At 38.8% G+C, this 23,122-nt stretch overlaps 1 protein-coding gene across 33 annotated transcripts in view; it reads right to left on the bottom strand.

The window, feature by feature from the left end:
- ELF2 (E74 like ETS transcription factor 2) overlaps positions 1-22,851 on the bottom strand; it is a 100,500-nt gene extending 77,649 nt beyond the window's left edge. For 4 of the 33 annotated variants that reach the window (XM_008517017.2, XM_008517020.2, XM_008517019.2 and 1 more), the window contains exon 1: positions 22,096-22,391. The gene's annotated coding sequence lies outside the window, so the exon portion shown is untranslated. Of the gene's footprint in view, positions 1-21,459; positions 21,585-21,799; positions 22,069-22,095; positions 22,392-22,681 lie in introns of those variants that run through there. The other 29 variants (XM_070611677.1, XM_070611694.1, XM_070611685.1 and 26 more) reach the window with 24 other exon arrangements.
- Between the last annotated feature and the right edge of the window lie 271 nt (positions 22,852-23,122).

Below are 23,122 nucleotides of genomic sequence, written 5' to 3'. Positions count from 1 at the left end.
ATACTAAGAAGAACTGTAGCTTGTAACCTAAATCTTTGTAAAGTTTAACTCCCAACTGGTTCCTGCCTGGATCAGTAAATTCTCCCTCTTAAAAACCTTATTACTCTTAGGCATTTTATTGGTAAAATTAAACCTTTTTAATATAGAACTCAATTCCTGAAATACTTCTGATTCCTATCTTCATTGTCCTATTTTTGGAAATTATCTACCAAGTCTGACAGGAATTACATATGTAGTTTATAATGCTAATATAATATCATCTCAATAATAATAATCTCAACCATGTATTTTTCTACTTATTGAACCATGCATTTTTATGCACTATCTCTTCATCCTTAAAATGGTCCTGTAAAATAGGTATAACTATCCCCCTTATTACATGAAAACTATTTTGACAATATGCTTTACATTTAAGAGTTAGTATGATTTAACAGTTAAGAGCCTATTGGCCACTGTATCCCCAGAACACAGCAGGTGCTCAATAAATACTTTCTGGCCTTACCTCTGAGAATGTAATCTTGGACCGTACTCATCCCTTTAAACTTCAATATCCTCATCTACAAAAAGATAGTGAGACAACGCTGGGAAGTAGGTGTATTTAGTTTTTTTCATTCTTTACATAAAGTGCCTAGCACACTGTAAGCAATGAATGAATGTCACTTAATTTATTATTATCTCTTTGATAGCATCAGTCAGAGCTGTTATCATATTTGTTAATGCTTCACAGAAGAATAAAGCAGAACAGATAATACCTAAAACCTAATTGTTCCTCATGCAAAATTGAGACATTCATTCTTATAATTTGTTAAAACAAAAACTAGTACATTTTAAAGAGATCAAAAGTAAATTAATGAATCTTTTAAAGACTGAAGAATTTCCTTGTAAAAATGGGAATGAGCTCATTTTGAGGGAACTAAGTCTAAGGAGTATACAGTTTAGAAACATTTGGGCCCTATCATAAGTCTGGACTGGAAATAATTTTGGCAGCAAGAATTCATGTCATGGGACTTAATTTAGGGCAAGGTGATTGAACCAGATAGTTAAAATTGGATGCTAGAAATTTACAGGGTAAGAAAAATTGCAGGAAAGTTCTTTTAATCTAGAAGAGATCTTAAATAAAGCTCATTTCACAGAAGAAACAGATTGGAGAGGATAATTGGAAAATCAAGTGAAATAATTTGCCAACCATAAAAACAATTTTGCATTGAAAGTCCCACACCATGGATAACAGTATCTTAAAATGCTCATTTACTCATCGCCCTGACATTGTTATCCAATTAAGATTAAGATGTACATTCTTAATCTTATATATTTTTATGGGTGATATACACATGAACGACACAGAGCTAAGTAGTGAATTTAGACAATTTGTGACTTCATCTAAATTCTATTTAAGACTTTTTTTTTGCTTTCTTTGCCAGGCATGTTTTGGCTGGTTTCCTCACCAAACAAAGAACTACAATGTCCAGGTTTCCAGGCATCATCTAATCAATGTTGAACCATTCAATCTACTTTATGATGGAGAAAATATAACAGTGAAGTAACATCTAAAAATACTCTGAATAATCAAACTTTACAGTTATTTAAAGAACTGATGAACAAAGAGACAGAAAGACAAAATCAACCTGACTCACCTGCCCACAGTCACCACTGGAGCCAAAAATGACATTGGTGCCTAGCTACACTCCTTTAACATTTTTATCCTCCTAATCTCTCTGTTACCATTTTACATATGCTCAATTCCCAGGGCAACAATAATAAGGGTCAGAAGAAGTATATGAAGGAAGTGATCACATTAAGCACATCTTAGAATTCAACCTATCTTGAGACTGAAGACAAGCAACAAAGAAAGGTCTGATTATTAATCAATAACCCTAAACTTATATGAATATCTATTCCTAGACTTACACCATGAACTATTTCTAAGAAATATTAAATTGTGGAAATAAATGTGTTTAGCCATGTATATTCTGTGAACAAGCAAATTCTCAAGTCAAGTAAGAACCAGACAGAAGGACACATACCAGGAGGTTTGGTTAGGGAAAAAGTAACAAAGTCAAGGCTTCTGCCCTGATCATTCTTCAGATGACTGAAGCTCAAGTCTGGTGCCAATAGCTTCTTGGTATCTTCAGAAAGAGACACATAAAAGACTTGTTTCAACTGCCTTACTACAGTAGTCAAACAACTCGTTTATAAAAGGGTGGAGCTAGAGGTGATCCCAGGAAGACTCCTAGTCATTAAGAAGACCTAGAATCTAGTTTGGTTTATTCAACAAAGCAAATCGAGAGAATTTTTCATTTTTAAGGAGGCATAAATGACCACTTCAGCAATTGCCATCCTAAAGACCCTAGTGCACGCAATTTTAAAACCTTGGACAACTAGTTCACTTCCACGATTTAAAAAGGAAGCAAAAACTTGCCTTTTACAAGAATCTTCTTAATATTCTGGTTTCACAGAATAAGAATACATTAGGGGCCGGCCCCATGGCCGAGTGGTTAAGTTCACGCACTCCACTTCGGCGGCCTAGGGTTTGGCCAGTTCGAATCCCAGGTACGGACAAGGCACCGCTCATCAAGCCATGCTGGGGTGGCATACCACAACTAGAAGGACCCACAACTAAAAATACACAACTATGTACCAGGGGACTTTGGGGAGAAAAAGGAAAAATAAAATCTTTAAAAAAAAAAAAAGAATACATTAAAGTGAATTTATCCTAGAGGAAAGGCAATAACTAGCTTAGTTAAGAATATTTCTCCTCCTTCTTCCAAACAGTGAAGGAATAATAATAGCTAACATTTATAGAGTACTTACTCCATGCTAGGCATTACTCTAAACTCATTATTTATATTAATCTATTTAACCTACACAATCCTACAAAATAAGTATTAATATCCCATTTGACATTTAGGGAAACTGATGCATGGAGAAATGTAAGTAACTTGCCCAAGATCAAACAAGAGGTAAGTGACAGAGTCAGAATTTCAACCTAGGCAGCCTGGCTCCAAAGTCTATGCTCTTAATCTTAAAGTTTTTGTGCCTCATGATGATACAAGTGTTTTTTTTTTAATTAAAACTGTGACAGAGTGACATCAGTATCAAGGCAGAGTGAGCTCTCCCCTCAGACTCTCCTCCCTAAGATACAACAAAAAGGACATACATATATCAACAGAAGACATTCACACAACACAAAAGACATCTGAGGGACCCACTCAGCCATACGTCTGAAGGTGGAGGTGCTGGAACCCCTACACAAAGTGGAAAGAGCTAAAGGGAGCTCCTCTCCCTCCCCCAATGGCAGCAACCCTGAGCTCTGGACCACGCAGCTCAGGGTGGGGTGGGGGGCAGCCCTCTGCAGGAAGACTATCACTCTCTGAGTTCCCTCACAGCCCAGGGGAAAGCCCCAACAGAGGTGACTAAGCTATTGCCAGGGTGTCTCAATCAAGCCAGCACTCCAGGAGGGTAGACAGCAAGGGCAGAGCCCCCAGGATCAAGCAGGCAAAAGAAAGTTCCCCCCACCCCTACCCCTGCTGCCTTGTGCTCCAGCTCAGCTTGTCAGCCAGAGTGCTGCACAGACAGAAAAGCAGCCAGTGGCTGGAGCAAGCAAGCCACGGATCGCAGCAGGCTCAGAATACACAACTCTCGACCCCCACCCAGTGGCAGCTGTGACCAGATACTATCACTATGCAGAGGCACAAATCCACGCCATCAAACAATATGAAAAAGTATATTAATTCTCCAGACCAGAAGGAAAATGACAAGCATCCAGAAATCAATCCTGAAGGCACCGAAATTTATAATCTAAATGACAGAGAATTCAAAATAACTATCACAAAAAAACCCAATGAGTTACAACAAAATACAAATAGTTCAATGAAATCACAAAAGAGACTGAAACTATAAAGAACCAACCAGAAATGCTGGAGATGAAAAACACAATGGATGAGATAAAGAAGAATCTGGACTCCTTAAATTATAGAGCTGACTTATGGAGGAATGAATCAGCAGTCGAGGAAAGAAATAAAAAATGCTTCAGATGGAGGAGGAGAGAGAACTAAGATTACAAAGAAATGAAGAAATTTTCTGAGAAATACCCGACTCAATTAGGAAATGCAACATAAGGATTACGGGTATCCCAGAGGGAAAAGAGCAGGAGAATGGAGCAGAAAACTTGTTCAAAGAAATAACAGCTGAGAACTTCCCAAACCTGGCGAAACAGCTGGAAATACAAACGAAAGAAGCTAACAGAACTAACTGTATCAATGTAAAAACACCTTCTCCAAGACATATAGTAGTAAAGCTGGCAAAAGTCAATGACAAAGAAAAAATATTAAGGGCAGCAAGGCAGAAGAAAATAACCTACAAAGGAACCCCCATCAGGATTTCAGTGGATTTCTCAGCAGAAACGTTACAGGCTAGGAGAGAGTGGAATGATATATTCAAAATTCTGAAAGACAAAAACTTTCAGCCAAGAATACTCTATCCAGCAAAAATATCCTTCAGATATGATGAAGAAATAAGAACTTTCCCAGATAAACAAAAGCTAATGTAGTTCATTGCCACAAGAATTCCCCCTACAAAAATGCACAAGAAGGCCCTCATACATGGAGAAAAAAAAGGGGGGCTACAAAGCCTTGAGCAAGGAGATAAATAGGTAGAGAAAAATCAGAAAATTGCAGCTCTCAACCCTAACAGGTTAGCAAACACTTAATTATAACATAAAGTTACAGGGAAGGTAAAAAACAAAAACAAATATAATCTTGTAGTTTTAACCACAAACTCACAACACAAGATAGAATAAACTGTGACAATAATAACTTAGAAGGGGAAGACAAAAGGGATGGAATCAGCTTACTCTAAGGAAATAAGAGCCTATGAGAAAATGCACTATCTCTTTTATGAGATTTTTATATACAAACCTCATGGTAACAGCTAAAGAAATAATCAGAACAGAGACACAAATGATAAAGGGAAACCTAAGAAAATCATCATAGAAAACTTAACTGATTGGCAGTACAAAATACACAAGATGAGAAACAAAGGAAATGCAGAAGAACTGCAAAACAAGCAATAAAATGGCAGCATTAAGCTCTCATATACCAATAATCACTCTAAATATAAACAGACTGATTCTCCAATCAAAAGACAGAGAGGCGGGATGGATTAAAAAACAAGACCCAACAATGTGCTGCCTCCAGGAAACACATCTCAGCTCCAAAGACAACAAGCTCAGAGAGAATGAATGGAAGACGATACTCCAAGCTAATGGCAAACAAAAGAAAACAGGTGTTGCCATACTTATATCAAACAAAGTAGACTTCAAGATAAAACAGGTAACGAGAGACAAAGAAGGGCAGTATATAATGATAAAAGGGATACTCCACCAAGAAGACATAACACTTATAAATATATATGCACCCAACACAGGAGCACCAACAAAGTACATAAAGCAACTATGAACAAACCTAAAAGGAGATATTAACAACAACACAGTAATAGTAGAGGACCTTAACACCCCACTTACATCAATGGATACATCATCCAGACAAAAAGTCAACAAGGAAATAGTGGACTTAAATGAAAAACCAGACCAGATGGACTTTATAGATATATATAGAACACTCCATCCAAAAACAGCAGAATACACATTCTTCTCAAGTGCACATGGAACATTCTCAAGGAAAGACCATATGTTGGGAAACAAGGCAAGCCTCAATAAATTTAAAAACGTTGAAATTATATCAAGCATCTTCTCTGACCATAATGCTATGAAACTAGAAATCAACTACAAGAAGAAAGCTGGGAAAAGGACAAATATGTGGAGACTAAACAACATGCTACTGAACAACCAATGGATCAAAGAAGAAATTAAAGGAGAAATCAAAAAATATCTGGAGATGTTTGTGAAATTTTATCTCATTTTTCTTTAAATTTGGCATCAAAGACTATTTATGAGATTGAGTCTCTTTTCATATAATGAGGATTTCCCTTTATGGAAAGTGCTTTCTTATACTTTTTGCCTGTCATTCTATAGTGTTTTTGTGCTGTTTTGGTCCAGCTGTATAATGAAGTTACACTATTTATGCTTGCCATGTATGTCTTTAACATATTATCTAATTTAAAAAAAAAATCTGGAGAAAAAAATGAAAATGAAAATACACTATACCAACTCATACGGGGTGCAGCAAAAGCAGTCCTAAGAGGGAAATGCATAGCAATACAGGCCCACCTTAACAAATAAGAAAAATCTCAATTAAGAAATCTTAAACTATACCTAACAGAATTAGAAAAAGAAGAACAAGGCCCAAAGTAAGCAGAAGGAGGGAAATAACAAAAATTAGACCGGGCTGGCCCCATGGCCGAGTGATTAAGTTCATGCACTACACTTTGGTGGCCCAGGTTTTCGCCGGTTTGGATCCTGGCATGGACATGGCACCACTCATCAAGCCATGCTGAGGCGGCATCCCACAGAGCACAATCAGAAGAACCTACAACTAGAATATAGAACTATGTATTGGGGGCCTTGGGGAGAAGAAGAAAGAAGATTAGCAACAGATGTTAGCTCAGGTGCCAATCTTAAAAAAAAAAAAAACAATACTTTCTAATTTAAAAAAATTAGAGCTAAATGAAATCGCAACAAAAAAGACAGTAGAAAGGATCAATGTAACAAAGAGCTGGTCTTTGAGAAGATAAAACTGGCAAACCCTTAGAGAGACTACGAAAAAAAGAGAGAGAAGCCTCAAATAAATAAAATCGGAAATGAAAGAGGAGAAATTACAACAGACACCACAAAAATAAAAAGGATTATAAGAGAATACTATTAAAAACTATATGCCAACTAAGTGGACAATCTAGAAGAAATGGATAAATTCTTAGACTGATAAAGCCTCCCAAAACTGAATCAAGAAGATATAGACAATCTGAATACACCAATCACTAGTAAAGAGATTGAAACAGTAACCAAAAGCTTTGCAAAAAATAAAAGTCCAGGATTAGATGGCTTCTCTGGAGAATTTTATGAAACACCCAAAGAAGATTTAATACCTTCCTTCTCAGACTATTCCAAAAAATTGAGGAAGACAGAATACTTCCTAACACATTCTACAAGGTCAACATCACCCTGATCCCAAAGCCAGACAAGGACAATACAAAGAAGGAAAATTACAGGCCAATATTGCTAATGAACATAGATGCAAAAATCCTCAACAAAATATTGGCAAATCGAATATAGCAATATATTATAAAGATTATACACCACGATCAAGTGGGATTTATACCAGGGACACAGGGATGGTTCATCATCTGCAAATCAATCAACGTGATGCACCACAGTAACAAAATGAAGAAGAAAAAACACAAGATCATGTCAATAGATGCAAAGAATGGATTTGACCAGATCCAACATCCATTTACGATAAAAATCTCAATAAAATGTATATAGAAGCAAAGTACCTCAACATAATAAAGGCCATATATGACAAAGCCACAGCCAACATCATAGTTAATGGTGAAAAACTGAAAGCCATCCCTGTGAAAAGAGGAACAAGACAACGGTGCCCACTCTTATTCAACATAGTACTGGAGGTTTGGGCCAGAGTACTCAGGCAAGAAAAAGAAATAAAAGGGATCCAAATAGGCAATGAAGAAGTGAAACTCTTGCTGTTTGCAGACGACATGATTTTACATATAGAAAACTCTAAAGAATCCATCGGACAACTATTAGAAATAATCAACCACTACAGCAAAGTTGCAGGGTATAAAATCAACTTACAAAAATCAGTTGCATTTCTATACTATGAGAATGAACTAACAGAAAGAGAACTCAAGAATACAATCCCATTTACAATTGCAACAAAAGGAATAAAACATCTAGGAATAAATTTAACCAAGGAGGTGAAAGATCTATACAATGAAAACTGTAACACATTATTGAAAGAAATCAATGATGACATAAAGAAATGGGAAGATATTCCATGCACATGAATTGGAAGAATAAACATAGTAAAAATGTCCATACTACCTAAAGCAATCTACAGATTCAATGCAACCCCAATCAGAATCTCATGGAAATAGAACAAAGAATCCTAAAATTCATATGGGGCAACAAAGACTCCAAATAGCTAAAGCAATCCTGAGGAAAAAGAACAAAGCTGGAGGCATCACAATCCCTGACTTCAAAATGTACTACAAAGCTATAGTAATCAAAACAGCATGGTACTGGTACAAAAACAGGCACACAGATCAATGGCACAGAAATTAAAGTCCAGAAATAAAACTGCAAATCTATGGACAGCTAATCTTTGACAAAGGAGCTAAGAACAGACAATGGAGAAAGGAAAGTGTCCTCAATAAACGGTGTTCAGAAAACTGGACAGCAACATGCAAAAGAATGAAAGTAGACCATTATCTTTGGCCACACACAAAAATTAACTCAAAACGGAACAAAGACTTGAAGGTAAGACCTGAAACCATAAAACTCCTAAAGGAAAATATAGGCAGTACACTCTCTCACATCAGTCTTAGAAGGATCTTTTTGAATACCGTGTCTACTTGGACAAGGGAAACAAAAGAAACAATAAACAAATGAGACTTCATCAGACTAAAAAGCTTCTGCAAGCCAAAGGAAACCAGGATCAAAACGAAAAGACAACCCACCAACTGGGAGAAAATATTTGCAGATCATATATCTGACAAGAGGTTAATCTCCATAACATATAAAGAACTCACACAACTGAAGAACAAAAAAACAAACAACCTGATCAGGAAATGGTCAGAGAATATGAACTGACATTTTGCCAAAGAAGATATGCAGATGGCCAACAGGCACTGAAAAGATGTTCAACATCACCAATCATCAGGGAAATGTAAATCAAAACTACACTGAGATACCACCTTACACCTGTTAGAATGGCTATAATCACCAAGACAAAAAATAACAAATGTTGGAGAGGTTGTGGAGAAAAGGGAACCATCATACACTGCTGGTGGGAACGCAAACTGGTGCAGCCACTGTGGAAAACAGTATGGAGATTTCTCAAAAAATTAAAAACACGAATATGATATGACCCAGCTATCCGACTACTAGGTATCTATCCAAAGAACCTGAAATCAGCAATTCAAAGAGACCCATGCACCTCTATCTTCATAGCAGCATTATTCACTATAGCCAAGACATAGTAGCAACCCAAATGCCCATCAACTGATGATTGGATAAAGATGTGGTAACATACATAGAATGGAATACTACTCAGCCATAAAAAAAGACAAAATCGTCCCATTTGTGACAACGTGGAAGGACTTTGAGGGTATTATGTTTAGCCAAATAAGCCCAACAGAGAAAAGATAAACACTGTTATGATTTCACTCATATGTGGAAGATAAACACACAGACAAAGAGATCTGTTTAGTAGTTACCAGGGAGGGAGAAGGAGCTTCGGGAGTGGGCACAAGGGGTGAAGGGGTGCCTTTATATGGCGACTGACAAATAATAATGTACAACTGAAATTTCACAATGTTATAAACTATTACGACCTCAAAAAAAAAAAAAAACCTGCCAAAGAATCACATAAAACCTCTCCCACCCTACCCTGGGAGATTTTTCTACCTACTTCCTTATTGGCTCATAACATGGGCTGATTAGAAGATTTAAAATATGTTAAATGGAAATTACATATATCTTACCTACATAAGTATATAGATTTTTTTTCTTTTTCAAAAAAAAAAACAGGGATGTGGCAGGGCAAGGGGAGGGGCAGTGGCCATCAATGAATTTTTTAACTCACAAATTGTCTCAAATAAGTTCTGTAGGCTTTAAGGAAAAAGTGACAGAAATTCTTTCTCCCTTAATCTCTTCAGGGTTGAGCTTGTTTGTTTTTTAGAAAGAAAGGTTAGCCTGCAATTCTATATTAGCAAGAAATAAAGATTCTCAGATATAGGCCACCTATCCTAACTCAGGTTTACCCACGTTTCAAGTAAAAGAACTACCTGGAACCAAAATATAAACTTGTTCATAGGTGAAAATAAAAAGACCCTTTGCAGAAGCAACTGGGGGAAAAAGTACACCTAGTCTCCCATATTGAGGCCTAACCTATTTACAAGATTATCTCCCTTTACCTAATTAAGTCAAGGTTTTTAGCTTCCACCACAGGGCCTGGAACATGGACACTTAGGGGACTGCAGAATGTATATAAATGGATGAATGAAAGGAATGTATGCTTATTTTTATTTGAAGGACTAAAATATCATCTTCTCCATTGTACCCAAGACTCTAACCACCCGGTAAAGGGAAATAAACTTCTTCCTCAGACATTAAAACAAAATCTTCACCTTCAGCAGGGCAGAATCTCTTTCAGTCTCAAAGAGGTACATCAGGGGTCTCAGAGAACTCAGCATACAGTTGTATTCACAGCTATAATAAGGATATACAGCAGGTCATAAAGGATAAAGACACGGATGGAATCTGGAGGAATCCATCTGCGAGCGTCCTTATGCTTTCTCCTCCGAAGGAGAAGTTAACACAGAGCTTACTTCTTCCAGCAAGAAGCAGGCACCAACATGTGTACAATGTTTCTGTCCAGGGAAGCCCATCAAAGACTCAGCACCCAAGTCTTTGGGGGCTGGTCACATGGTCACTCTCTGCTTTGTGTGTACCAAAACTCCAGAACCTCCAGAAGGAACGCAGGTGTTGAACATAAACCATATTATTTGCACAAACAGTCTAGGCACAGAGAATCACCCTTATTAGTTGCAGGGAACACTCTGAGAGCCAGTTCCCAGATGCCAGCCGAGGGCCAATCTAGCAAGCAGGCCTTTCCAAGGATCGCAGTCTCAGACCTGCAGCGTTAACATCCTTCCTGCACAGCAAGTTATTTAACTTCTCAAAATCTCACACTCATCTGTAAAAAGTGAAAAATGATAGAAACTACTTCACAACTATCATATTTATGATAGTGTTAGTAAGTCTCATGGTATTGTTATCTAGCCGGATGGCAAGACTTTGTAAAGATCAGTTGATCAAAGTGATGTGGAAGATAGAAAATCACAGATAACATAAAAAACTTCAACTTAAAACTTAAACTTCAACCCAGGAGCAACTTTTAGAGGAGGATAAAAACCTCTAAAAACTTTTAGAGGAGGATAAAAAGCATAATGATCTGAAATGAAGAAGACATGCACCCCATCTTTCCCCCATAAAATATACGGGATGTTTAAAATGCTTTATTATTTATTTCAGAGTGATATCATGATTGAGTTTAAATGCCTAGATATGACATAGTAAAAACAGCATCTCTACTTCCAAAAATTGAGTCAAAATTCATGAAGGCAGACTTCCTGGAACATTCTAAACGCATCCAGATTATGAAATAAAATATAAAAAATGAACTTGTTCTGAAACTTTATTTAAGCACACTATTAGAGAACAAAAACGTCAGAGAAAACAATTCACTAATTCTTTTCAAAATGAATGTATTTTCTAGTTCTTACTAATTATAATCTGAAATTAAGTTACTTATGAAATTTAAAGTTTAGAATGGTATATGTTTAACAGAGAATTGAGTTTTACAAGGAAAACCTAACTTTTTACCCACGTATCTTAACGGTACCCATTCCAAGGTCAAAATAAAATTACTCAAATTGGAAAGTTTATTCATGAAAATATTGGGATTCTGGCCTTCAAGTTGGCTAAGAAGCCAAAAGCTTCTGAGTTTTAATAGCAATTCTGCAATCACTATATTATTTGCTTGTAATACCCCCAATTCATGAATTTAACGTTTTTCCTACATCATTTATAAAGCTTAGCTCTGTAATCAATCTACCATAATGCATCTCTAAGTTTCCTCATTTTTATTGATTATGGCTAAGTAGAAGCCTACAGACCATATAAATCACCAAATTAGAGAAGTTTTGGGATTTTGTTCTTTAGCCAAATTTATAATCCAACAATGCAAATTAACATATGCTAGCCTGAGAACCAAAACAAATTAGTTTTACCCTATTTTAAATGAATCACATCCAGGACACTAAAGATATCAGGCAAAAGAATATTTTTTAACTATCTGGATGTTATCCTGCCCCAAACCAGCTTTTTGTCATTTCTCTGTAATGAAGTGCACAGTGAGGTTTTCATTTACATGCTTACTGCAAATCTTTCTTTCTACTCACTCCACCAACACAAAACACAATATAAGATCCATGAGAGCTGGGCCGTAGCTATTTTAATCACCATTGCATATACACCTCTCAGAACAGTGTCCAGCACAAACAATTTTTACCCAACTCAACTTTATCTTGTGCCTGGTTTCCTTCTTCTGTTTTAGTATCTCTAATGTACATGTGTCCTTTGTTAAGCCACTTTAAATCATTTGGGGAAGAAAGTAAGCACCTTTTAACAACCATCCATACAATTCTGAATATAGTGAGAAAAAACGGCTACTACATATAGGGGCAAGAAACATATTCAGATACACATTATAAATCAGTACTAACCCAGAAATGGAGCAATTCAAAAATGCCTTCCAAATTAGGGTATATCTAGGTTGACTTGATATGACTAGTTTATTTGAAATATTTGATTTCCTTATAGGAAGCTATATTTTAAATATTAAAAACATATATGACATTACAAAGGGAAATACCGGAGGGTTAACATTCACTTTATAAAAACCATAGGTTGTTTTTGTTTAATAACCAATAGTGGTATTTTGAAAAGGTAGCTTTATCTTCAAAATTTTATTCACATAAAGCTTTCAAAGACTATATTCCACACTATCCAATCTGAGATTATTTGAAGTTACATCAATATTAGTTAGCCAAACAAAAATAACTGTGACTGTTTCTACTAGTGAAATAGTGAAAGAAAAAATGTTTATAGGCCAAATTATTTAGAAAGTCAGTCATTATATAACTACATGAAGCTATCTATATTTTAACCATAATTATAAAGTTGAAAGCATAATTTTATAATACCAACATAAACTGGTTAAAGTTATCACACGACTCTTTGCCATTACTATAACTGTACTACAAATTCCAAGTTTTATAGATATTAGTATTTTATTTTATTTTTAGAGAGTTAAACATCAAGGAAGAAACATGAGGAAAAAATTATTTTCCTGCTATTCTTTATAAAGCTAAAATCATTTATAGAAAACCCTACATATATTTACACTCAGAAACTGTTAATACAATTATATGTCAGAATGAAAGTCATTGCAATATTTTTCCAGTGGGTTCCCACCACACTTAGAAAAAAATCTACCCTCTTTAACACGGTCTTCAACCCAAGGATAGCCCACCTTACCTCTCTGACCTCATTCAGCCTCATCTCTCCTTCACTGGCTTGCTAAGCTCCAGCCATGCTGGCCCTATTCCTACAACACACCAAGCTTATTCTGCACCTCCTGTTCCCTGGGCTACAAAGCTCTTCCAGATCATCAATAGACCGAGTCCTCCTGACCCATCATGCAGATCCCACATCAAACAGCATCCCTTAGAAGAGACATTTCCCTCATGGCTCCCCTCCCCCAAATTGTATTCCATTTCCATGTAGCTCCCCCATCATTCTCTATTTGGTATCACATTACCCTATTTTATTCCTTCATTATATTTATCACCATCCAAAATGGTCTTATTTGTTTATATGTTTAATGTCTGTCTCCTCTACTAGAATGTAAGTTCCATGAGAACAGGTACTGCATTTATGTTATTTACCGAAATCTCTCAAGGACCTACATGAATGAATACTACACTATACTATTAAGTGCGCAGGCTGATATAAAGATGTTGATATTTTGTAATCATTCTAACACATATTGCTTTCACAGGCTTCTTCCATTTTTTTCTACCCATTAACACCTATCATGAGAGAACTGGTTAACAGGAAGAAATATGGACAAACAAGTAGACATTATTCTGTAAAATCAGTTCAGAGACTGACCTTAGGTTTCAGAATTAATGGCATGTGTTTCAAATTGTACACTGATCCTATGTTAATAAACATAACTAGTTACAAGTAAATTAATTATGTTTAAATAAAAACTATCAGATGAAACTTAGCATTTATGAATAATATACTTTCATGCATACCATGAAATATAGAAGAAAAATAGGGAATACAATTCAGAAGTAAAAGAAACATCATTTTAGATTTTAATGCATAGTATAGATAAAATCTCCTAACTAAAATTTAATTTTACCTCCAAATAAAGAAACCATGTTTAAAGAATTAAATGAAAGTGAGACAACTATAACTCATAAAATAGGTAATCTCAGTAAAGATACAGATATTATTTAAAAAGAATAAACTGGAAATTCCACAGTTGAAAAATACAATGACCAAAATTAAAAATTCAGTTGAGCAGAGCTCAGTTACATATTTGAGATGACAGAAGAGTTAGTGAACTTGAAGACATATCAACAGAAATTACCAATTCTGAAGAACAGAAAAAAAGCAAAAATTTTAAAAATCAACAAAGCCTCAGAGACTTATGAGATACCACCAAGCATACCAACATACATGCAATGAGAATCCCAGAAGGAAAGGAGAGGGAGAAAAGAAGAGAAAAAATATTTGAAGAAATTATGGTCAAACTTAACAAATTATTGAAAAATATTAATCTATAGATTTAAGTTTAATGAACTGAAAGAAGGATAAACACAAAGAGATCCACACCTAGACAATCACAGTAAAAATGCTGAAAGCCAAAAACAGAGAAAATCGTGAAAGCAAAAAGAGAAAAACAACTCATCAGAATCAAGGGAGGCCAGAAAGCGGGAGATGACATATTCAAGTTGCTGAAAGAAAAAAAGTCTGTAACAAAAAACTCTATATCCAGCAAAACTATTCTTTAAAAAAGGCAAAACAGGTGCCAGCCCAGTGGTGCAGTGGTTAAGTGCGCACATTCCACTTTGGCAGCCCAGGGTTCACTGGTTCGGATCCTGGGTGCAGACATGGCACTGCTTGACAAGCCATGCTGTGGCAGGCGTCCCACACATAAAGTAGAGGAAGACAAGCACGGGTGTTAGCTCAAGGCCAGGCTTCCTCAGCACAAACAGGAGGATTGGTGGCAGATGTTAGCTCAGGGTTAATCTTCCTCAAAAACATAAAAAAGAAAAAAATAAAGGCAAAACAAAAACAATCCCAAAAAACAAAGATTGAGATCATTCATTGATAACAGACCTGCCTTACAAGAAATCCTAAAGGAAGTCCAACCAGACTGAAAGGAAATAACCAGCCCATAACTTAAATACACAAAAAGAAATAAAGAGCACCAGAAAAGGTAAATACATGTGTAGACATCAAAGATGTTTTTTTCTCGTAACTGTTTTAACGGACATACAATTTCATTAAAAAATTATAAACTGTATTATTGGGCTCCTAACATACAAAAATTTAATATACATGACAATACTAACAGACAGGAGGGGGGAGGAAATGCAGCAAAGTTTCTACATTTTACCATAAATAAACTAGTCAATTCAAAGTAGACTGTGATAAATTAACACATACATTGCAATCCCTAGAGCAACTTAACACAATTAACTCAAAAAATGTAGTTAAAAAACTAACAAAGGAATTCAATTAATACCCTGTAAAATATCCATTAACTCCAAAAGAGGCAGTAGAGGATGAGCAAAGAAATAAAAAAGAAATGAGACATATGGAAAATAGCAAAACTGCAGACATAAATCCGCCTACCAATTACTACATTAAATGTGAACAGATTAAACTCTCCAATCAAAAGGCAGAAATGGTCAGACTATTACCAAAACAAAAGCATTTTAACTACATGCTGTTTGTAAGACACACTTTAGATTCAAAAACCAAACAGACTGAAAGTAAAAGATGAAAGGATGGAAAAAGATATGCAATGGAAACAGCAAACAAAGAGAGCTGGAGTAGCTACACTAATAGCAGACAAATATTACTGGAGACAGAGAGATCTTTCATAATGCTAAGAAAGTCAATTTATCAGTAAGATAAAACAATTATATATGTATACCATACGTAAAACCAGTGCCCAAAAGCGAAACAAAAATCGACAGAACTGAAAGGAAAAACAGATACCTCAATAACCATATTTTAATAGTTTGCTCAATAACTGATAGAACATCTAGACAGAAAAATCAGCACAGACACAGAAGGCTTGAAAACTATCAACCAACTTGACCTGACACCTACAGAACATTCCTCCCAACAAGAGAATACATTTTCTTTTCTAGCACACACAGGACATTCTTCAGAATAGATTACATACTAGGCCATAAAACTGTCTCAATAAATTTAAAGTGAGAAAAATCATAGAAAAGTATGTTCTCCTACTACAGGGCAATTAAATTAAAAATCAACAACAATGAAATTTGGGGAATTTCCAACTAACTGGAAATTAAACAATACATTTCTAAATAACCCATGGGTCAAAGAAGAAATCACCAAGGAAATCAGAAAATATTTGGAATTGAATGAAAATTTTAAAAAGCAGAAAATATAAAATGGATGGGATGCAGCTAATACAGCATCTGTAGGGAAATTTATAGCTTTAAATGCTTATATCAGAAAAGAATTCAATAACCTAGGCTTCTATCTTAAGAAGCTAGAAAAAAGAAAGGCAAACTAAACCCAAAGCAAGCAGATGGAAAGAAATTATAAAGACTAAAATGGAAATCAGTGAAACAGAAAACAAAAAAACAACTGGAATAAAAATCAATTAAACCAAACTTCTTTCTTTGAAAAGAGCAACAAAACTGACAAACCTTTAGCTAGAATGACGAAGTGAAAAAGAGAGAAGACACATGCTACCAAAATGAGAAACAAAAGAGGGACATCACTACCTACCCTATCATAATTAAAAGCATATATAAGAACATTATGAAATGTATGCCAAAAATATTAAATAGCTTAGAGGAAACGGAAAACTCCCCAGAAACACAGTTACTGAAACTAACCCAAAAATTAGCAGAAAATCTGAATAGACCTGTAACAAGTAAGGAAAAGGAATCAGCAGTTTAAAAATTTCCCAAAGAGAAAAATCCAGGCCCAGATGCTTTCACTGGTGAATTCTATCAAACATATTCAAGGAAGTAATAATTCCAATCCTTCACAAACTCTGACAGAAAATGAAGAGGGAATACCACTCAACTCATTCTATGAGGCTAGTATCACTATGTTACAAAATCCAAAGACATCACCAGAAAACTACAGACCCATCCCTCATAAACATAGACACAAAAATGTTCAACTAAACATCAGCAAACCAAATCCAGCAACGCAGAACAAGAATTATATACCATGACCAAGAGGCGTTTATCCCAGAAATATAAGGCTGGTTTAATATCTAAAAATCAATTAATGGAATATACCATATTCATGGAATAAAGGACAGAAACCACATGATCATCTCAAACACTAAGGTGACCAACCACACTGGTTTGTCCAGGACTGAGAGTTTTCCCAAGATGTACAACTTTCAGGGTTAAAACCAGGACAGTCCAGGGCAAAGTGTGATAGTTACTGGTCATGCTAACAGATGCAGAAAAAGGAATATTTGACAAAACCCAATACAGAATCAGGATAAAAACTCTGAATAAACGAGGATTAAAAAGGAACCTGCAAACAAACCTAGAGATCTGCCATAAAACATTGTGCCTGTAGTTAACAATACTGTATTGTACACTTAAAAAGTTAAGAGTTTAGATATCACGTTAAGTGCTTTTACCACAATAATATAAATTTTTTTAAGAATTGTATACTGAAAATTACAAAACATCACTGAGAAAAATTAAAGATCAATAAATGAAAAGAAATTTTCATGTTCACGTTTTAGAAAACAGTATTTCAAGATGGCAATTCTCCCCAAACTGATCTACAAATTCAATGCATTCCTTATCAAAATTCCAAGACTTTTTTGCAGACAGTGACATGCCAATCCTAAAATTTTTATATGGATGACTCAGAATAGCCACTATTTTTAAAAACAAGAACAAAATTGGAGGGCTTATACTACTTGGTTTCATAAGTTACCATAAAGGACACTAATCAAGACAGGGTGGTACTGGCATAAGGACAGACATATAGATAATGGAACAGAACTGAGAGTCCAGGAATAAATCTTTATTTACAATCAACAGAGAAATGATGTCTTTTTGACAAATAGTGCTAAGACAATCCATATGCAACAGATGAATTTAGACTCTTATTTCATACCACACATAAAAATTAACTCAAAATAGATCATAAATCTAAATATGAGAGCAAAAACTAAAAATATCTAGAGGAAAACACAGGAGAAAATTCTCAAGACCTTGGATTAGGCAGAGAGTTCTTATGACAACAAAAGCATGATCTACAAAAGAAAAAACTGGGAAATCAGACTCCACCAAAATTAAAACTTTTGTGCTTCTGCTTGCTTCGGTTGCCCAGGGTTTCACCAGTTCGAATCCTGGGCACGGACATGGCACCACTCGTCAAGCCATGCTGAGGTGGCATCCCACATGCCACAACTAGAAGGACCCACAACTAAAAATATACAACTATGTACTGGGGGGCTTTGGGGAGAAAAAGGAAAAATTAATTAATTAATTGAATAAAATAAAACTTTTGTGCTTCAAAAGGCTCCAATGAAAAAATGAAAAGGAAGCCCTGGGATAGGAGAAAAATATTTGCAAATCATGCACCTAATAAAGGACTTGCATTCAGAATATATAAAGAACTCTTACCACTCAATAATAAATAAGATAAACAAAAAATGGGCAAAAGATTTGAATAGGTATTTCACCAAAAAGGACATATGAATGGCTAATAATCATAGAAAAATGCTCAACACCTTGAGTCTTTAGGAAAACACAAATTAAAACCACAATGACCACCCACTTCATACCCACTAGAATAGTTATAATAACAAGCGTTGGCACAGATGTGAAGAAACAAAAATTCTCATACATTGCTGTTAGGAATGTAAAGGGACGGCCACTTTAGAAAACAGTTTGGCAGTTTCTTACAAAGTTAAACAGACGACCCAGCAGTCCTATCCCTAGGAATCTACCCAAGAGAATGAAATCATTTGTCCACATAAAGATCTGTACTCAGAGGTTCAAGGTGCAGTATTCTCAACAGTCAAAAACTGGAAACGATCCAAATCCCCATAAACTGGTCAACAGATAAACACAATGTGGTATACCCATGCAACGGAATACTATTCAGCAATAAAAAGGGAATGAAATACTGATACATGCTACAATATGGATGAATCCCCAAAACATCAAGCTAAGTGAAAGAAGCCAGATGCAAAAGACTACATACTGCATGACTCCAATTATATGAAATACCCAGAAAAGGCAAATCTATAGAGACAAAACACAAATCAGTGGTTGCCTGGGGTTGAGGGTGAGAATGAGGATTAACTGCAAGCAGGCTGGGGGAATTTTTGGAAGTGACAGAAATGTTCTAAAACTGGTTGTGGTGATAGTTTAACAAGTCTATGTATTTACTAAAAATTACTGAATTGTGCACTCAAAACAGATTAATTTTTGGTATTAAATAACTCAAAAAGCTAATTTTTTAAAAAGTGTACATATCCAAGAGAAATGAAAACACGTCCACACAAAAATTTGTACACAAATGTTCATAGCAGCATTATTCATAACAGCCAAAAAGAGAAAACTCATGTTCATCAACTAGTTAATGGGAAAATAACATGTGATGTATCCATACAATGAAATTTACTCAATAATTTTTAAAAAATGAAATACAGTCATCACCCAGTATCCACAAGAGGATTGGTTCTACGCCTCACGAGGATATTAAATCTGTGGATATTCAAGTCCCTTAGCTGGCCCTCCAGATCCGTGGGTCCCAGATTCAACCAATCCCAGATGGTAAACATAATACACAATAGGTTGGCTGAATCTACCAAGGCAGAACCTAAGGACAGGGAGGGCTGCCCAGAATGACACATGCTACAACGAGGATGAACTTTGAAAACACTATGCTAAGTGAAAGAAACCAGTCACAAAAAGCACATACTGCATGATTCCACTTACATAAAATCTTCAGAATAGGCAAATCTATAGAGGCAGAAAGCAGATCAGTGGTTGCCTAGGGCTGAGGGTATGGGGAAGAAACGGACAGTGAGGGCTAATGAGCATGAGTTTCCTTTTTGGGGTGATGAAAATGTTCTAAGATTAATTATGGTCATAGTTGCACAAGTCCGTGAATATATTAAAAACCACCAAACTGTCCACTTTAAATTGGTGAATGGTATTGAATTATATCTCAATAAAGCTGTTACTGAAAAAGAAAAGTGGTGTACAATCTGTGAGTATCAACACTGGTAAGCCCTACCACAGCCACAGTCACCAATCTATTTACTCAGGAGAGCAAAATCTCAAAGTTACAAATTCTTTTCAACCACACTCTGATTATTTTGTAAATGAGTATATATGTCTGAAATGAGATGCAATGATTAATCAAAGTAATTAGTGAAGTCACTGCTTAAAAAAATAAGCTGATAGTAAATATTCAAATTTCAAATGCCCAAGATATTCAAATTTTCTACTCCATGTGTTTACTAGAAGATATCTTAACAATATCCAAATGAATGCAATGTGTAAATTATATTGTAGTGTACATAAACTTTAATTATTGCTAAACTCCTTTAAATGTAATTCAATACTTTCCAGTTTTATATAAAGTCATTCCAACTTCTGAAAAAAGAAACTGAAACACAAATATCCAATCCTATCTTACGAAAGTGTACATTCTCCTGTGATTCTGGCACTGTTCTCTGATTACGGCACTAGAGAAAGTGCGTAATTTACCTCTCGAAAGAGACTAAGATAAAAAGAAAAGCAAATCTGATTACCAAACACAAGATTACTGTTCTATCATCACCGGATTAAAATTTAAACCACAGCTGAAGCAAATGTTCAACAACACAAGAAAGGGGGAAATTTTACAGTTTTACAATGAAGTTGTCCTCCTCTTACTCATTCAATGAAGTACTGAGAACTTAAAGAAAGGCCATTCTGCAGCGAATCTGGCCCCTAGAAGAAGAAAGCCAAAGATGCTGGCACATGAGAAACATTAGGAACTGCAATCTGGATTACTCTTGGCGTTATGAAATATTTTCTCTGTCCTTTATTGACACGGAATAAAAACGCCCAAGTGGAGCAAGAGAAGGGGCTCGGCTGCCCCGCTCGCAAAGCTGTTCAGGCAGCCAGCCCCAGCCCCAGCAGAGCCCTCACCGTCCTCCTCCCGCGCCCCCAAAACATCCAGCAGCACGGTCCCTGAGGGCCAGCTTCGCGAAGAGAGATCCTGAAGGCGGTCACTGGACGCGCGTGTTACAGAGCCCGTTTTTGTTTTGTTTAAGAAACAGATTCCTATCCGCCCTACCCCGGGGGAACAGAGGGAGATGGCAGCAGGGGGCCGGCGTTGAGAGAGAGAATAAAAGAACGACCGAGTACAACCTGCCGCGCGAGCCCGCAGCGCAGGGAAGGAAAGGTAAGAGGCGGCGAGAAGGCCCGACGGGGAAGGAAACTGCTCCCCAGCCCTCCACGCCACCCGGGCGGCCGGAGCCTCCCAGGTCCCGCCCCGAGCCCGCCGCCCTGCCCCGGCGCCGGCCGCGGCCGCCCGCCCTCCCGGACCCTCCCAGGACGCGCTTCCTCCGGAGCCGGACCCCCGCCCTGGCCTCCCCGCGGGATCAGGCGGGTCAGCGCAGTCCGCTTCTCGGCAGAGGTGACTCGCGCCGAGATGTAAACACGGCGAGCCAGCTGCGCTCAGCCCATCCCCCCCGCCGGGGTCCCTCACCTCGTCCCCCGGCCCGGCCCCGCGCCCCGCGCTCCCCGCGGGCAGGCGCGCAGCGCGCCGTTCCCTTTCTGCAAGTCCCGCTCCCTGACCGTTGCCCGGGGCGCTCAGCCCCCTGCCCCAGCTCCCGGCCGTTGTCACCGCCACAGCCTCCGGAAAACCCCTCCGCAAACCCCGGAGCAAACAACACAGGCGCGGGGCGGGGGCGCGGAGGGAGGCGGCGGCACTCGGGACAGCCAGGCTCTCTCGCCGCGCCCTCGGCGCTCCCTCCCACCAGCCGCGGCTGCCCGCGCTCTTACCTGCTCTCCGCGTCGCCAGGGAAGACCGCGGCGTTGCTCTCCCTCCCCGGCAGGGCCGCGGACTCGCAGCCGCCGCCGCCGCCGCCGCCGGCCGGGCGTCCGGAGGGAGCCGGGCCTCCCCGGCAGCCGGAGCCGCTCCACTGGGAGAGGAGGAGACAAAACAGCGGCGCGCCGCCCCGCGCAGCGCCCCCGCCCGCGCCGCCCCACAGACCCCCAACCGCCGAGGCGACGGCGGCGACACAGAGCCCGGCGCGGGGAGCAATGGTGGCCCCCGCCCTCGCCCCGTTCCCGGACCCCGCCTTCCACCCCCCGCCTCGGCTCCTCCCCCTCGGCCTCCTGCCGCCGCCACCAGGACACTCGAGTCCGCCTCCCCCACCCCGCCCGCTCCGAGCGCTCCTCCCCTCCCCACGCGGCGGGGGGGAGGGGGACGACACCGCCAGCCACCGCAGCGCCTGTCAAACCCCGGCCGGCTATTTATACCCCGCGGGGCCCCGCCGCCCTCGGCCCCCACCAGCCCGCCCAACCTGCCTCGGTGGCTCTCTCGAATCTCGCTCGCCCCTGATCCCCGAACTTCTCCCAAACCTGCCTGCTCAGGTAGACTGTCGCCACTTGTCCCGCTCCCTGCTTGGGGCTCCCCCATCCCGCTCCCTGCTTCGGCCCGAGACTGCTGCGGGGACTTCAGCGCGCGGGCAGGCGCGTGGGGGCGGCGGGGCCGCGCGTGCACCTGCAGCGCCGCCCGCTTCTCCCGGCCGGCCCGTACCGCGCTCACACCCTCGCCACTCTCTCAGGTCCCCCGCGGGCCCCGGCTGTCACCCCGTCCCCTGCTCTGGACACCCCCCCATCTCCTCAAGGGACAGCTCGGCACTCGGGCACTCTGACAGTTACTGGGGGCCGGGGGTTGGAAAAACTCCCGTCCGGTTCCCTCCCGTCTCCACTCCTCAGCCTCCACTAAGTACAAGGTGGGGGCGCGGGCGGGCTGGAGCGCTCCGCCGGCCCCGCCCTCGGGCCCGCCCCGGCCAGTGACGCT

This window comes from Equus przewalskii, chromosome 2 (assembly GCF_037783145.1).
Source record: "Equus przewalskii isolate Varuska chromosome 2, EquPr2, whole genome shotgun sequence".
In the NCBI taxonomy this organism is placed as follows: domain Eukaryota; kingdom Metazoa; phylum Chordata; class Mammalia; order Perissodactyla; family Equidae; genus Equus; species Equus przewalskii.
Note: the sequence above shows the minus strand (reverse complement) of the source record. Positions and strands in the feature narration are given on the sequence as shown.